The sequence below is a fragment of the Triticum aestivum genome, chromosome 1A (genome assembly GCF_018294505.1).
Source record: "Triticum aestivum cultivar Chinese Spring chromosome 1A, IWGSC CS RefSeq v2.1, whole genome shotgun sequence".
Lineage (NCBI taxonomy): Eukaryota > Viridiplantae > Streptophyta > Magnoliopsida > Poales > Poaceae > Triticum > Triticum aestivum.
The window spans coordinates 498,854,597-498,872,334 of NC_057794.1; positions in this window are offsets into that span (position 1 = coordinate 498,854,597).

Genomic DNA, 17,738 nt, shown 5'->3' on the forward strand with positions numbered 1-17,738 from the left:
CAAAAATTACACGTCAGAGCGATGTGTTCCAGTGATCTTCACGTAAATTTTTAGTGTCTACGTCGGCTTACCTCTTGGTAACATTTGCCTTGGATTAACTGGCTAATCAATTGCTCCTTTGAATTTCCAGAGAAACCTACACTATATTTGAATGTTCTTCATTGTACTGCCGGCCAAGCCAACTGGCCAATCTCAATGCAGCTCAAAGAATCTTCAGGCTGCGTTTTCGTAGATTCCATCCTGCCGTGTAGCTAAGCTAGCTTCCAGGTTGACCTAGTAATATGGCTCTGACTTCTAGTATCAATCAGGCCACACTTGAATCCTATAGGCTATATATATAGATATGTAGATGCAAAACCCTCATTAGTTTTGGCTCATGATCAATCACCTCATGTCAGGAAGAGGCTCCTCGGTCGACATGCATGATTCTTCGCTAGGCTTGATGCAGTTCCATGATCACCACCAGTACATGTACGGCAGCAGCACCGGTCCTTTCTTGCCTCAACACCACGGCTTCATCCACCCCGAGGAAGATCGCTGCACCGGCAAGGTCGTACCGGGGTTGGCTGAGCCGGCCGCGGCCGGGGTAGCCGAGGAGGTGGAGTTCGACGGGTGCAAGGAGGGAGGAGGCGACGTCGCGGCGGTGGGTCAAGAGAGGCAGCAGCATGAGGACGCGCCGAAGCCGGGCGAGGAGGAGAAGGAGGCCCACGGCGTGCGCATGATCGCGCTGCTCATGGAGTGCGCGGTGGCCATGTCGGTGGGCAACCTCGCCGACGCCAACGGGACGCTCCTCGAGCTGTCGCAGATGGCGTCCCCCTACGCGCCCTCCTGCGGCGAGCGCCTCGTCGCTTACTTCGCCAGGGCCATGGCGGCGCGGCTCATGAGCTCCTGGGTCGGCGTCTGCGCGCCCGTGCACCCGTCCTCCGCGTCCTCCTGGTCCGGCGTCCACGCCGCGTTCCGGGCCTTCCACAACGTCGCGCCCTTCGCGAGGTGCGCCTACCTGGCCTGCAACCAGGCCATCCTGGACGCGTTCCGTGGCAAGCGCCTGGTCCACGTCGTCGACCTCGACGTGGTGCCGGGCGGCGCGCTGCAGTGGCTCCCGCTGCTCTCCGCGCTGGCGGCCCGGCCGGGCGGCCCTCCCGTGCTCCGCGTGACGGGCTTCGGCGTGTCGGCGTCGGCTCTGCACGACGCCGGCACCCAACTCGCCGGGCTGGCGACCAAGCTGGGCATGCCGTTCGAGTTCTACGCCGTCGCGAAGCGGCCTGGAGAGGTCGTCGACGCCGTGGCCGACCTGCCGAGCAGGAGGCCCGGGGAGGTCGTCGCCGTGCACTGGCTCCGTCACGCCCTCTACGACGCGGCCGGGGACGACGTGGTCACGATGCGTCTGCTGCGGTGGCTCGAGCCCAAGGTGGTGACGCTGGTGGAGCAGGAGAGGGGGCCGGCCGGCGGTGACGGCGGCCAATTCCTGGACCGCTTCGTCGCCGCGCTGCACCACTACTCGGCGGTGTTCGACGCCCTAGGCGCCGCGCGGCCGGCCGACGGCGACGCCAGCAGGCACATGGTAGAGAACGGCGTCCTGGGCAGGGAGATCGGGAACGTGCTGGCGGTAGCCGGGCCGACGAGGAGCGGCCGGGAGTTGTTCGGCAGCTGGCAGGCGGAGCTCGCCCGAAATGGTTTCCTGCGCGCCGGCGCCGTTGGACGCGCGCAGGTGCTCGCCGGTGCGTGCCCGGCGGGGCTGGGCTACACGGTGGCGGATGACCATGACGGCACGGTGCGGCTGGGGTGGAAGGGCACCCCGCTCTACGCCGTCTCGACGTGGACGTGCTGCACCACGCCCCACGCACGAGCTTAACCAAGTTAGCTATCGATCGCGCGCCTGTCGCCATGCCAGGTTTAGCTAAGTCATTGCGAGACGGTCTCCTCTCACAGAGTTAGCTCCATTTGGCATATTGTGACAGTACAGATGAAAAATATTACAATAATGGTTGTTTCTGCATGCTAATTTCCAGTTCCTTGCTACTTTTTCTAGCAAAATCTCATGGTTGTCACCTAAACCTGCACACTGACGCTGCTAAGCTCAAAATTATTTTCGAAAGTGCACAACTTTAGTGAAATGTTGGTAGTCTAGCAAAATCTTGGTCTCCTAAACCTGCACACTGACACTGATCAGTTCAAAATTATCTTTGAAAGAGCACACATTCTCTGTGGTGTACCGTCTTTGGTTCTATTCGGAGGAGTTGATGCGAGGATATGGTCGAAATTTTCTGTTGTGTTTAAAATGCAGCAGGGAGATTTACTTCAATCAGTACATATTTTGCTACTGTATTTCACAAATCCACATCAACCGCAAACTAACTTAAATGTGCCGTGGCAATTGCTCCAATTCGTTTCTTTGATGTACATAAGATTTGTCTTTTATTTCTTCACATGTGTTCAAGGCTGCTAGTTGTAATCAAAGAGGATGTTAAAGATGAACTCATGCTGAAAAGGACTGCGCATAAAGAAAAGAAAAGAAAAACTCAATCATTACTATTCTTTAGCAAGCTCAGTGCTCATTAACGTGATAAAGGGAAAGAGCAGTATCATTTCATAAGGTAAGATAAAAACCAAGTAGTCACTAAGGCTGGTTGTAATGGAGAGTATCATATACTAGTATCATGCATATGATACTAATGTGTGATACTACCTCCGTAATGCATATTATCATAAGTTAGTATCTTAGATTACCTTATTAAATGCCATGCATGACACAAACTAGTAGATCATTTAGTATGATACGGTATCATGATATGATACTACATCCTCTCTTTCCTCATTTAATTGTGTGCCACATCATTTAAAAAGTCTAGTTGACATGCATGATACTACTTATGATACTCCCACTACAACCAGCCTAAAGGTTTAAGATTTATAGCAAGATTAGGGCATTTCTAAGCGATCCCTAAAAAATAAATAGAGGAGGATCTGGCAGAGTAAACTTAGTGGAGTATTTATACTCCACTAAATTTTGGTCGGTTCTAGCCGAACCCCTAAACTTAGCCGAGTAAAACATAAATTTGCATAAATTTAACCTAGTTTCAACCGAAATTTGTATACGTTTAAACATAAGTTCAGCACAGTCTTGACAACCGAATATTAAATGAAATTTTAAATTTAAACTACACTAGACTACTCAACGGCCATAGTGGAGGTCGAGCCAATCTTTCCTCGACAGGCCACCACCGATGAGACATGGGTCCGGCCCGCTGTCGTCGTCGTTGTCACAGCCGGCGAAGATGCGCCACCACTCCTCGACGTCAAACTCCCGCTCCTCCTCGCCGTCCTCCTTGCCGCCATTCTCGCCGCGCGCCTTGCACCTCGTCGTCGAAGATGACGATGACCTCCCCGCCATTATCGGGGAACATCACCCGCTCCGCCTCCACGAGCACGGGGTGCTGGCGTCGGAGGTCCTTCATGTACACCTCGTCGGCGGCCTCCACCTCGAGGCGCTCCCTCGCCTATCGGTCCTCCCGAGCCATCACCGGACTCAGCACACCCGGCGCCGGTAGGACGAGGTGGACTAGCGCCGTCCCAAACGGGAAGTTGAGCCCCGCGGCGGAGCCGTGGAACCGGACATTGCTACTGGCCGTATTCCATCGCAAGACTTTGCCGTGTGGAACGACCAAATCCACTTTCGCGTGTGGGTCTCCCGGCCGGTGATCTCTGCCACCCTTGTCCCTCACATGTGTTGCCAGACGCCGATGTATGTCCTCTGAGGCGGCCGCGACGAAGGAATGTATGGAAGTCAGTGAACCGAGCGTCGACCAGTGGATCGGGCATGCAGCGGCGGCTCGAGGATGCATCGCTAGACAACGAACTGGGGGAGTGGCGCGGTTCTGCGGATCGGCGTCAGGGACCTCCGGCCACCTCGTCCGACCATTGGGGGGAGAGGGGGCGGCGGGGAACGGTGGGGTAGGCGCTGGCGGCGGGGCAGGAGGGAAGGAGGAGAGGCAGAGGTGGGAAAGAAAGAGTGAGAGTTTTTTACTCAGCCGCCGAGTGGTGTAGTAAATATAGGGAGAACGGTGGCAGTTGAGGATAATTTTTACTCCTCTAAGGCCGAATGGGGGTCGGCTAGGTGCCGGTCAGAGGAGTAAAACCGATTTTTTACTCCTCTAACCGGTTATTGGGGATCGGTTAGAAATGCTCTTAGTAAAATAAAATATCATGGTTTTTTAGGGTAATAAAATATCATGGTTGAAAGAGTGGAAGTTGCATCAAGAGTCCACATGGCCTAGTTAAATTACTAATTTGAATTTTTCTCTCAATTTCAGCCGATACTATCATCAGAAAATTACTTTGTTGGTTCAAGCTTAGCTTTTCACGTAGTTCCTCTACCAATTGTTATGTATACCATGCGTCAAAAATATATACTATGGCTATGCAAATATGAATACTCGTATCACAGGATAAACATCCGCCAGCGAGAGATCAGGCTGTCAACACTTTAATTAGCAGTGTCTTACATGAAGGAGGGGCACCAAATGGGATTTAGAACTAGTCTAGAAACAAGAGCTGGAATTCAGTTTTTTTTTTTGGTACAAACAAACTCAGACAAGACTCTTCTACTTGTGATAAAATGAGCAATTATTTAGTGAGTAAGATCAAATCCAATTGTTGATAAAGATTTAAGATTCATATCAAAATCAGTAAAGGGAAAACATAGTGTTGGAGAGCATGTAGCTAGCTTTAAGCTTCCTAGCTAGTCTGTTGAGTTACTGATTAAACATTTAGTTGGTTCAAGTTTAGATTTTTCACCAAGTGCTTGCCCATTTACAAGTGTACGTAATATAATCTATCCCATGATGAAAAAAGTCCTGCGATGGTTTTACATGAAGGGAAACAATTGGATATGGCATAAATCAAGAAAAGAGAGATGAGATGAATCTAGCATCGAGAACTTTGTATATTCATCCATCCTCCATAGCTTGATTTCGAAGACCTACATGGGACTCCTTCAATGGATCATACTGACCTTGAATTACCCTCTTAAAAATTCTGGAACTGATCGAAATAAATACCCTCCTGATTTATAGACAGCTAACCGGTGACCTCTGATGGCCAACTTAAATTGATTAAAATGTTCCAATCAGACTGGAATCAGTCTTGTTTAACATGCAGAGTTCAACTCTGAATCTTTGATACGTCTGCATGCACCTACAGCCTTCTGTCCTGGAATGCAGCTTGCCTCGTCTGAACATTGGTACTGTTCTGTTACTGCTGATCCTTTGTTCACAACAACAAGCACACATAAGTTATAGGCAAGCAACAAAATAAAAAGAATGAGTTATGTTGCTACGAACAATTATTACTATACATGTTTTATTGTTGTTGCAATGTACAGACAGGCTATTATATACTGCAGCATACAAGCTTGTGAACGGAATAATGTTGGGAACATCAAATATGGAGAAAGGGCGGCTGTCCACGAAAATTCTCTTATACTGCATTGACTCAAGATGGACCATGTAAACGCCATCATTTGTCAAAAGAAACGTCACATTATGATCACCGTCAATCCATAGTACCCTTCTCCACATCCACCCAGTTCTTGGTGCAAGAAGATTGTGCAATTCAATTGTTTGCCCCTGCACCCATCTAGTAACACCACCACGGTCAGCCGTCCTCTCCCATACTTGAAGCGTGAAGCCTAACACAGTGATGAAGCCAAGCCCGCCATTTTTTGTAAGTGTACTCAAGAAAAGGCTACTGTGCCTGGTATGGGCCTCCGGTGGCACCTCTATCTCGGCAAAGCTCTCCTTGTCCAAATCAAACTCGAGGATGCCAACCTCAGGAAAAAAAAGGAACCAGTACAGAGAATTCCCAACCATGATGTTTCGAGGGTTAACCGTAGCACGCGACCAATCCGATCTCGAGATGAGATTGCCCCAGGTACCGGTCTCTGATGAGTAAACACAGGCGAAGAGTTGTGGAAGGACGACAGTGTCGTTGCACACTAAAACCACCTTGAAGGGGCAGCCGCCGTGCACGTGGCCCTTGCCACGGTCAGCAGCACAGACCACGGCCGCTGCCACTTCGGAGCTGCTCCATCCATGATCACTCGGTGGAACGCCTAGGCGGCGCTGGTCGCCCGTAACGGGGTCCCACACCATGACCTGCTGGATGTAGAAGCCATAGACGTCGCTCCGGGTAAGGAGTACGCGGCCGTGGCGGCAGCCGTGGAAGTGCCAGGCGTCGCCCTCGAGCCGGAGGGAGAAGCGGTCGGGCGGGATGGAGTCCGGCGTGTCCAGCGTCGGCCTGAAGGATGGCTTGCCGCGGTTCAAGGCAAAGAATACGCCGATGATGGGTTGCTTGCAATGGTGGGCGCGGAAGCGACGGAGGAAGCCGGGGTCGGTGACGAGGCGCCGCCAGCGTTTGCAGACGAGGGACGCGCGAGGCAGCGAGGAAGGCTGCGGGGAGAGGCGGAGGAGGATCTCGGCGAGCATGTCTTGGCTCTCCATTGGAGACGGCGGCGACGGCGCTGCGGTCTGGCGGCTGGGGCAGAAGATCATATCGCCGCCCTCGGCCGATTAGCCCTACTGTTGTAGAGCGACTGACATGCGATCTCTGCATCATGGGCCTGGAATCGGCCCAACTTTTCCTTCGCTCATGGTAGCGTACTTCTGGTCCTTTTCTCTTCTCCGTGTGCCCTCTTGTTTTCTCTTTTCTTTTATCATATCACTTTCTCAAAAAATCGTTTCAAATTATTCAGAAAATATTTAAGGGAAAAAAAGTTAGTTTTGTGTGCGCAATAGATATGCAACTGGCCAGCCAACGGGAGTTGCACGCCACCGGTCAATGTGCAGTTGCGTGCGGCCTGGGAAAACAAAGAAGGCCAAGTATAGCGAGCGGCCGGCTGCTCGCTCAGCCTACGCGAGCGGCCGGCCTAAACTGGAAATTTTGTGTCCCCTTTCTAATTAATTATCCTAACTAAAAAAGTTTTTCATCTGGTTTTTAAACGTTTGCGCAGCCATTCCTTCAATGCATGTGTTTTATTTTTTGGTGTATTTAATTTATGGTTTCAAAAATTAAAAAAGCATAACTTTTAATCCGCGTGTTGGAATTAAGATCTGTTTTCATCGATGGAATCCTCGCGACGTGCTCTTTGAAACTAGATCCCGCATGGGGATGTTTCGACGAACTAGTCTTTCTGCCAACTAAACATCAATGTGTGTGCAACTAGATTAGATTGCCGCGCCAACTGAGCATATGTGTATGTGCCAAAAAAATCCTGCCAACTAAACATCAATGTGTGTGCAACTAGACTAGATTGCCGCGCCAACTGAGCATATGTGTGTGTGTGCCAAAAAAGTCTTGCCAACTAAATATCAATGTGTGTGCAACTAGACTAGATTGCTGCGCCAATTGAGCATATGTGTGTGCAACTAGTGTCCTGCCAATTAAACATCAATGTGTGTGCAACTAGACTAAATTACAAGCCAACTGTGTATATGTGATTGCAACTAGTCTTCCTGCCAACTAAATATCAACATATGTGCAACTAGACTACGTTATAAATCAACTAAACATCAATATGTGTGCAACTAGATTACATTACAAGCCAACTAAACATCAATGTGTGTTCAACTAGACTACATTACAAGAGGAGGTTGCACATCGACTTTCGTCGAGGCAATAGACTAATTGCACATCAAAGTTGTCGTGGTTGCTAGGTTGCAACCTCATACGAAGGTGCAACTCCAAACATTAGTTTTCGAAAAAAGATGCACGATATAGTAATAAAGTTGCACAATACAGTAATAGAGTTGCACAATATAGCATCAAAATTGGCATCAAAAAAATTCGTCAAAACATACCCATACGGGATCTAGTGTGAAAGATCTCGTCGTGATTCCAATAGTGAAAACGGATCTAAATTCCGAAGCACGGTTTAAAAGATATGGCTTTTTAAAAATTTAAAAACCGGAATAAATGGACATGCGCATCCATGGAATAATGCGGCGTCTTGCCCATGTGACCATCCTAGTAGTACATGTCACGTCACGAATAAAGACAAAATTAAAACCGCAAAACTACATGCATGCGTGTATAAGACCGGCCGCTCATTTCGTCTAATTAGTGCGTATGCACTTTTTAAAATTTAAAAACAAAGAAATACTAAAAAGTAAAATTGTAAATCAATTATATGAAAAAATACAATTTTTTGCAAAGGTGCAAAAATATACATTTCTAGAAAAAAAGTAAATGGAATTGTGCATGGCCGGCGGGGATGCAACCGCAGTTACACGCGGCCGATGAGCATGCAGTTGCACATAGTCAATCGGTATGCAATTGCAGTTGTGTGTCGATGTGTGAACATCTGCAATTGCACATGGTGTAGAAAAAAATTTAAAACCCCAAAAAATTATAAATTAGTCAAATTAGCTTCTTTATAGAAAATATATAAATGTAGTTGCACACGACAGGTGGGCATGCAATTGTAGTTGCACGTGATTGGTGTGAACACAAAGTTATGGATACCCAGCGGGCCTCCAACTGCAGTTGAATGCTAACAGGGCGGAGCAAGCACACTAGCTGAACCCAACGACTTTAGATGATTTGACCTTTAGCTCGATCTTTCTCTCCCCTAGGGCGACAGACCTAGGGTTTCGACATCTTCCGGCGGCGCTCGCCGGAATCTACCCATCATCCGTTGCCAAAACTCCCTCGATCTCTCGGGGCTAGTACTGCAGGGGGTCCGACGATCTGCTCCAGCCTGGGTCCCTAGGGCGCGTGGGAAGAGAAGGGAGGAGAGGAAGTCTTCTCGTTCGAGATCCGATCAGCAGCGATGGCGGAAGGAGCGGGATCTCAGAGGCTGGGGAAGGAGACAGCGGAGGAGCTGCTGGCACGGCTAACACTGCAGGAGGAAGAAGAGGACGATTTCATCTGGGAAGAGGAGCTGCCGGACAGGATGGAGCCGGCGAAGTGGTTAGCAATTGTACGCGTCCACATGCTGAAGTCTTTCAGCCCTAATGCGCTTTATGGAGATATGCGTGCAGCCTGGAACCCTGCTAAGTAAGTGGTGTGGAGGAAGATAAAGACCAATCCGTTCATGGCGCAGTTTGGGTGTTTGGGTGATTGGCACAAGGCGATGATTGAGGGTCCGTGGCTGTTTAGGGAGCAGGCATTGATCATGGAAGCGTATGATGGTTTTAAAAACCCCGATACCTTTAAACTTGACAAGATCTTGGTGTGGGCGCAGATCCACCGTCTGCCAGACAATTTCTTGATTGAACCGGCAGTGAAAGGCTTGGCGTCTAGGATCGGAGAGGTCGAGGAAGTACAACTGAAATTGCCTGCAGGTTTCTTTGGTGAATTTGTAAGGGTCAAGGTGAAGATAGACATAAATAGCAAGATAAAGCGTTTTGTCACTGGGAAGAAGGGGGAAGAGAGGGTGAAATATTAGGTGAAATATGAGAAGTTACCCACTTTTTGCTTCAATTGTGGTGAATTTGGGCACTGGCATGAAGAATGCGGAGATGGAGAACATGATGAATCCACCTTTGAGTGGGGGGACTTTGTTCTTGTGGATAATGTGAGATTCAAGCAGGCAGGGAGGGGAGGTTATGCACACCCAAGAGGAAGAGGAGGCGCCGGAGTTGGAGGACGAGGGAGAGGGAGAGAACCATACAACCCAAACCAGAGTTGGCGCTTCAACGCGCGACAACAGCAGAACCCAACGAGCGATGGGCCAGCAGGGGCTGAGACAGATGAACAACAGAACAGTCAAACGGCAATGTAGGTTGTCGCGCCATCCGCAATGGGTCATATTCAGTTATCTAACAAACACACTTCTGTTGACAAGGCTAGCTCGTCTGAGGCTGCGAATACTGAAGGTGAAACAGGGAAGGCGTTGGCTATGGTTGTTAAAGAGTCTGAAACTCCTCCATTACCGCCGGTGTATGTCTCACCGAGGAAGGGAAGTAAGAGGTCGAAGAAGACATGTGATTTAGTTGGGGAAGAGAGAGATGATGGAACAAACGAGTATGGGCAGGACATGGGGAACACAACAACCAACAATGCAGCAATATCGGCGGGCTCCGGCGAGGAGCACCGCCGGGCGCAATGAGTATTCTAAGCTGGAACTGTCGCGGTGCGGGCAACGTGCGACAGTTAGAGAACTTCGCGAGATCGCGAGGGAATTTGCCCCTACCCTTTTATGTATTGTTGAAACACAAATTGAAAGGACGAGGGTAGAAAGTCTAGCAGGAACTATTGGCTATGATAATGGCTATGCTGTAAGTAGTCAAGGTAGAAGCGATGGTTTAGGTTTGTTTTGGAATAATCCAATAAAGATTGAGATTCTTGGTTATTCGGTTTATCATATTGATTGCTCTGTGGAGGAACCAAGCAGCGAACCATGGAGAATGTCTTTGTTTTACGATGAAGCACAAACACACTTAAGATATCAAACCTGGGATGTGTTGAAAGGAATAAGCACTTTGAGCAATCTCCCGTGGATATGCATAGGGGATTTCAATGAAGTCCTACGTCCAGATGAACAAGAAGGTATTGGAGAGAGGAGCAATGCCCAAATTCAGGGTTTTAGGGATGCGGTGGATGTGTGCATGTTGATGGATATTGGCTATCAGGGCCGGTTTTGGACGTATGAAAAGAAGGTGACTGGTGGGAGTTATACTCGGGTCAGGCTGGACCGGGCGATGGCTACAACTAAGTGGAATGAGAGGTTCCAGGATGCCAACCTCAAACACCTTACAGCTGCAACTTCTGATCATTGCCCCATTTTACTGAACTTCAATGGAACTCGCTCACCAGACCGTAAGAAGGACTTCAAGTATGAGGCAATGTGGGAAACCCATGATACTTGGTCAGATACAATAACGTCGAGTTGGGAAGGGGGAGGACCGACCGCAAGCATGGAAGAATTAAGGACAAAGCTGAAGCAAATCTCAAGGGAGCTAGGGGCTTGGAACAAAAATATCTTCGGATCTGTGAGGAAAAAGATAAAAAATCTGAAGCTACAGTTGGAGCGTTTGCGAGGTGATCCAGCGAGGTCTGCACCATCTCATGTAGAGCTTAAGATCAATGAAAAACTAATTGAACTTTACCATAGGGAAGAGTTAATGTGGAGGCAGCGATCAAGGCTGGAGTGGCTCTCGGCGGGGGACAAAAATACCCGATTTTTTCACCTGCGGGCGAGGCAGGTATGGAAAAGGAATATGATCAAAGCATTGGCTGATTCTTTGGGGGTGCTGACGGAAGAACCGGGTGCTTTAAGAGCACTTGTGATAGATTTTTACAAGAGCTTATACATGTCAGAAATAGTGACCGGGATTGAAGATGTCTTATGAAAGGTTCTAGCAAAAGTCACTGAGGAGATGAATGTCATGTTGCTGGCGCCGTACACAAAGGAAGAGGTAAAATCTGCTCTCTTCCAGATGGTCCCTACAAAGGCCCCGGGGCCGGACGGTTTTCCAGCCCACTTCTATCAAAGGCATTGGGATATTTGCGGGGATGAGGTGACCAATGCAATTATCATAATAGTAAAAGGGGAAGAAGGAGCGGAGTGTGTCAATGACACTGTTCTGGTACTCATCCCAAAGGTTTTGAACCCAACACTACTCTCTCAATTTAGTCCTATTAGCCTTTGTAACATGATCTACAAAATTGCGTCCAAAGTTGTGGCAAACAGGTTAAAGAGAATTCTTCCTGACATCATATCTGAATAGCAGTCGGCCTTTGTTCCAGGAAGGTTAATAACAAACAACATCATTTGTGCTTATGAGTGTCTGCATTTTATGAAGAGAAGCAAAGCCAAATCCAACAACTATTGTGCATTAAAATTAGACATGATGAAAGCTTATGATCGGTTGGAGTGGACATATCTTAAGGCCATGATGGAGAAGCTGGGGTTTGCACAGTCATGGATACAAATAGTGATGAACATGGTGCAGTCAGTCAAGTTCTCAGTTCTTTTTAATGGAGAGAAGTTAGAACAATTTACACCCACTCGTGGTATCCGACAGGGAGATCCTATCTCCCCTTACCTTTTCTTGATTGCGGCAGAGGGCCTTTCGCGCGTACTAAAATTGAGTTCTCATTCGTCTAGTTTGGAAGGGATCAAGGTGGCGCCAACAGCTCCGGCTGTGAAACCATCTCCTTTTCACGGACGACAACTTGTTGCTTTTTAAGTCAAGTGTTGAGGGGGCGATGAAGGTGTCAAACTTGTTGGAGATTTATTGCAAGGCTTCGGGGCAGCGAGTAAACAATGAAAAATCATCCATCTTTTTCAGTAAAGGATGTCCTCAAGTGATGAGAGATAACATAAAACAAACTTTGAACGTGCACAAGGAGTCTTTGAGTGATAAATATCTTGGCATGCCAACAGATGTGGGTCAATAAAAAATGGGTACGTTCAAATACTTGAGAGACAGAGTTTGGGAGAAAGTTCGAGGTTGGATGGAGAAGCTCCTATCAGCAGCAGGAAAGGAAGTGCTTATCAAGTCAGTGGCCCAAGTCATCCCAGTTTACTCTATGGCATGCTTTAGATTACCTCGAGGTTTGTGTGGGAATATCACCTCAATAATCCGGCAATTTTGGTGGGGTAGTAAGCAAGGAAGGAGGAAACCTACATGGGTGGCGTGGGATGTCATGACCCAACCGAAATACATGGGAGGGATGGGTTTCAGAGACATTGAAATATTCAACCTAGCTTTGCTTGCCCACCAAGCATGGAGGATACTTGATGATCCAAACTCTTTAATTGCGAGAATACTCAAAGCAGCCTATTTTCCAGGTAGTTGTTTTGTGGAAGCACAGTTGGGAAGTCACCCTTCGCAGATCTGGCGAGCTGTGATGGACGGACGGGAAGTATTGAAGCAAGGCCTCATTCGGCGAGTTGGAAATGGAAGCACGATAAAATTTTTGGAAACGAACTAGTTGCCTAGGGTCGGCCCTTTGCGTCCCATAACATCTATTACTGCCACTCCTCCAAGGCTAGTTTCGGAGCTCATCGATCCAACCACAAAAACTTGGAGGGAAGAACTAATACGAGCAAATTTTATATCCTTTGATGCAGATGCTATTATGGCCATACCTTTGTGCACTAGAGTTGTTGATGACTTCTGGGCTTGGACTGCTGAGAGAAGTGGCAGGTTTACTGTCAGATCGGCCTACCGGATGATCATGAATACAAAATACCATAGGGAGAATTGGATTGATCAAAATGCGGGAGCATCAGACTTGAGTGCAAGCAGCAAAGTATGGACTGACTTATGGCACACTAAAGTACCCGCAAAATTGAGGGTTTTCTTGTGGAGACTTGCGCAACATTCCATGCCATCCATGGATGTTCTGCATCATCGAAACATGGCGAGCACTCATCTATGCACATTATGCGGCTGCGCTGATTCGTGGAGGCACGCGCTTTTGGACTGCACCATGTCCCGGTGCATTTGGTCTTGTTGGGGAATGTAGTAATTTCAAAAATTTTCCTACGCACACGCAAGATCATGGTGATGCATAGCAACGAGGGAGGAGAGTGTGATCTACATACCTAGTAGATCGACAACGGAAGCGTTTGGTTGATGTAGTCGTACGTCTTCACGGCCCGACCGATCAAGCACCGAAACTACGACACCTCCGAGTTTTAGCACATGTTCAGCTCGATGACGATCCCCGGACTCCGATCCAGCAAAGTGTCGGGGAAGAGTTCCGTCAGCACGACGGCGTGGTGACGATCTTGATGTACTACTGTAGCAGGGCTTCGCCTAAACTCCGCTACAATATTATCGAGGACTATGGTGGAAGGGGGCACCGCACACGACTAAGAATATGATCACGTGGATCAACTTGTGTGTTACTGGGGTGACCCTGCCTCCGTATATAAAGGCCTAAGGGAGGGGGGTGTGGCCGGCCATGGAGAGGCGCGCCAGGAGAGTCCTACTCCCTCTGGGAGTAGGATTCCCCCCAATCCTAGTTGGAATAGGATTCGCGGAGGGGGGAAAGGAGAGAGAGGGGCCGGCCCCCTCTCCTTGTCCTATTCGGACCAAGGGAGGGGAGGGGCGCGCGGCCCATGATGGGCTGCCTCTTCTCTTTTCCACTAAGGCCCACTATGGCCCATATGGCTCCCGGGGGGTTCCGGTAACCTCCCGGTACTCCGGTAAAATCCCGATTTCACCCGGAACACTTCCGATATCCAAACATAGGCTTCCAATATATCAATCTTTATGTCTCGACCATTTAGAGACTCCTCGTCATGTCCGTGATCACATCCGGGACTCCGAACAAACTTCGGTACATCAAAATGCATAGACTCATAATATAACTGTCATCGTAACCTTAAGCGTGCGGACCCTACGGGTTCGAGAACAATGTAGACATGACCGAGACATGTCTCCGGTCAATAACTGATAGTGGAACCTGGATGCTCATATTGGCTCCTACATATTCTACGAAGATCTTTATCGGTCAGACCGCATAACAACATACGTTGTTCCCTTTGTCATCGGTATGTTACTTGCCCGAGATTCGATCGTCGGTATTCCAATACCTAGTTCAATCTCGTTACCGGCAAGTCTCTTTACTCGTTCTGTAATACATCATCCCGCAACTAACTCATTAGTTGCAATGCTTGCAAGGCTTAAGTGATGTGCATTACCGAGATGGCCCACAGATACCTCTCGGACAATCGGAGTGACAAATCCTAATCTCGAAATACGCCAACCCAACATGTACCTTTGGAGACACCTGTAGAGCTCCTTTATAATCACCCAGTTACGTTGTGACGTTGGGTAGCACACAAAGTGTTCCTCCGGCAAACGGGAGTTGCATAATCTCATAGTCATAGGAACATGTATAAGTCATGAAGAAAGCAATAGCAACATACTAAACGATCGGGTGCTAAGCTAATGGAATGGGTCATGTCAATCAGATTATTCACTTAATGATGTGATCCCGTTAATCAAATAACAACTCATTGTTCATGGTTAGGAAACATAACCATCTTTGATTAACGAGCTAGTCAAGTAGAGGCACACTAGTGACACTTTGTTTGTCTATGTATTCACACATGTATTATGTTTCCGGTTAATACAATTCTAGCATGAATAATAAACATTTATCATGATATAAGGAAATAAATAATAACTTTATTATTGCCTCTAGGGCATATTTCCTTCAGGTCTATGGTGGGAACAAATCTTGTTGAACAAATGAGTACAAATACTGATGCAAATGCGAGGAATTGGCTCTTTGCGTTGCAAGATCAATTACCGCGGAATGAGTTTGTTCTACTGGTTGTAACTCTATGGTCTGTATGGAAGGCGAGGCGCAAGGCGATATATGAGGGGATTTTCCAGAGTCCTCATGTTATACACCAACATATTCAAGCTTTTTTGAGAGATATCCGCACACTGGAAGAGGCGGGAAGCCACCAAAACAGCATGAAGGCAGGCCAAATCACTGGATCAAGCCACCTGAAACAATGTTTAAGATTAATGTCGATGCGGCTGTGCCACAGAGCCGGAGACGAGGAGTAGCAGTAGAAATATGCCGTGATCATGAGGGAAGCTTTCAAGGCGCATCAGCGATAGTGGTGAAGGGGGTGTTTGATCCGCCGACTCTTGAAGCTCTTGTTGTCCGGGAAGCACCGGCACTTGCTGAGGATCTCAACATACAGAGAATACATGTTGCATCAGACTGCAAGACTGTGATAGATGATATCAAACAGAAGAACCCGGCTAGCTACGGGGCGATCTTACATGAAATAATAGACCAAAGCTCTTCTTTCAGTAGTTGTAGTTTTGTTCATGAGTTTAGGAGCTTGAATTTCGAGGTTCACAATCTAGCGAAGCATGTTTTAAGTTTAGGGGTGGGCCGCCATGTTTGGTTAAGACTTGGTAATCTCTCGTTTGTACCTCTAAACTAGGGATGAAAATGGAGTGGAAACTTTTCGTTTTTCCGAAGAAAAAATGGATACGGAGAGGAAATATGAAAACGAAAACGGAAATTTGCAAAACGGAAGTGGAAATGGAATTTCTAATGCGGAAACAAAAACAAAAACGGAACGGTGTTTTCCGGTGGAACATGCATGGAAACGGAACTTTCCATTTTTGTGAATATGGAATTTTTGTTTTTACTATAGACCTATGGCTGATTTGTAGCCCAACCACGAAAGAGAACACAATGACACAATTAGTAGAATGGATCTGAGGTCCAACTTCTACTACCACACATGTACTCAGCTTGACCCAATACGCAATTGTCTAGTACTATTACAATACTATTCTAAGTTGTTAACATAATGATATTATTTTATAGCCATGTTAACAACTCATTAAAATTGTTTGTTTTTGTGTGTATTTCTCTATGATTTAAGGGGTTTTTAATTTTCGATCAACTCCCACTTCTGTTTCCGTATCCGTTTTGTATTCGGTCCGTGTCCGTTTCTAATAGTATCTGTTTCCGTATTTATTTCCGGGGTTTCTGTATTCGTTTCCGCTTCTGCAAAAAAAATATGAAAACAAATATGATAGCACTCAGTTCCATCTGTTTCGGCTCCGTTTTCATCCCTACTCTGAACATTGGGTCGGACTAAATAAAGCTTCGCGTGGATTGTCTCAAAAAAGAAAAAGCTGAACCCAACGATATTTTTTCTGGCCGGGTATATGTATACATACGTACGTGCTTGAATCCAATAAAAAAAATAAGGATTGAGCCCATTAACATAGGACGCATCGCTTAAGCCCAAAAACCCACAGTGGACCCTTCCGTGCCAGCCTGCTAGGCCTGCTCGTGTCCCCCTGCCCCTATTTTTCCTATTCTCGTGTGCATGTACAGGGGCAGCCGCCAGCTGCGGCAGACCTTTCGTCTTTTCTTTCGGTTCCCTGACTCTGCAATCTATTCTTTCATGCTCGCCTGCATCGCCAGCGCCGAGCCTGCCTGTTATTGTGGACCAAATCTCTATTCCTAATGAAGCAGTTGGTAGTCTCGTTTCCAAGTTTTTTTTGTCCCACCACTTTCGTCCGGTTTTTTTTCGTAGGTTAACCGTTGTAGATTTTTTTGGTCGCCTCCCCCACTTCATCGGTTTATTTTCACTTCACCCTCTCACACAACGAAAAAAACTGAATGGATCAGAACTTTTCATACTGACGCAAATTATTTTCACTTCACCCACTTCATCGGTTTATTTCCAAGTTTTTTTTGTCCCACCACTTTCGTCCGGTTCTTTTTCGTAGGTTAACCGTTGTAGATTTTTTTGGTCGCCTCCCCCACTTCATCGGTTTATTTTCACTTCACCCTCTCACACAACGAAAAAAACTGAATGGATCAGAACTTTTCATACTGACGCAAATTATTTAGTAATGTCTTTATGTAAAAGAATCAATCACAATCAATCTCTAAAGATCAAATCTAAATTAATTAATCTTCATAACATTTGTTTCCTTCCGAATCACGTCCATAACTTTCCTTTCTTGTTTGGGCAGAAACTGTTTGGTAGCAGAGATTAGGAAGCTTCCTATGAGTGTAGTAATAAGAAGTATTCTTTTTCTTGATGATTCGTTTCCATGCATGATGATAGTAAATTAGGCCAACATTCACCACTATTTATCAACGTCATCAATCGTATCCATTCCTACCAGTTTTAAGGGAATCTGCTCGCTATGTCTTTTTTAAGGGGATCCGCTCGCTAAGTCATCATCGCACGTTATTTTCATAAGCAATTCCCCTAAAAAAAGGCG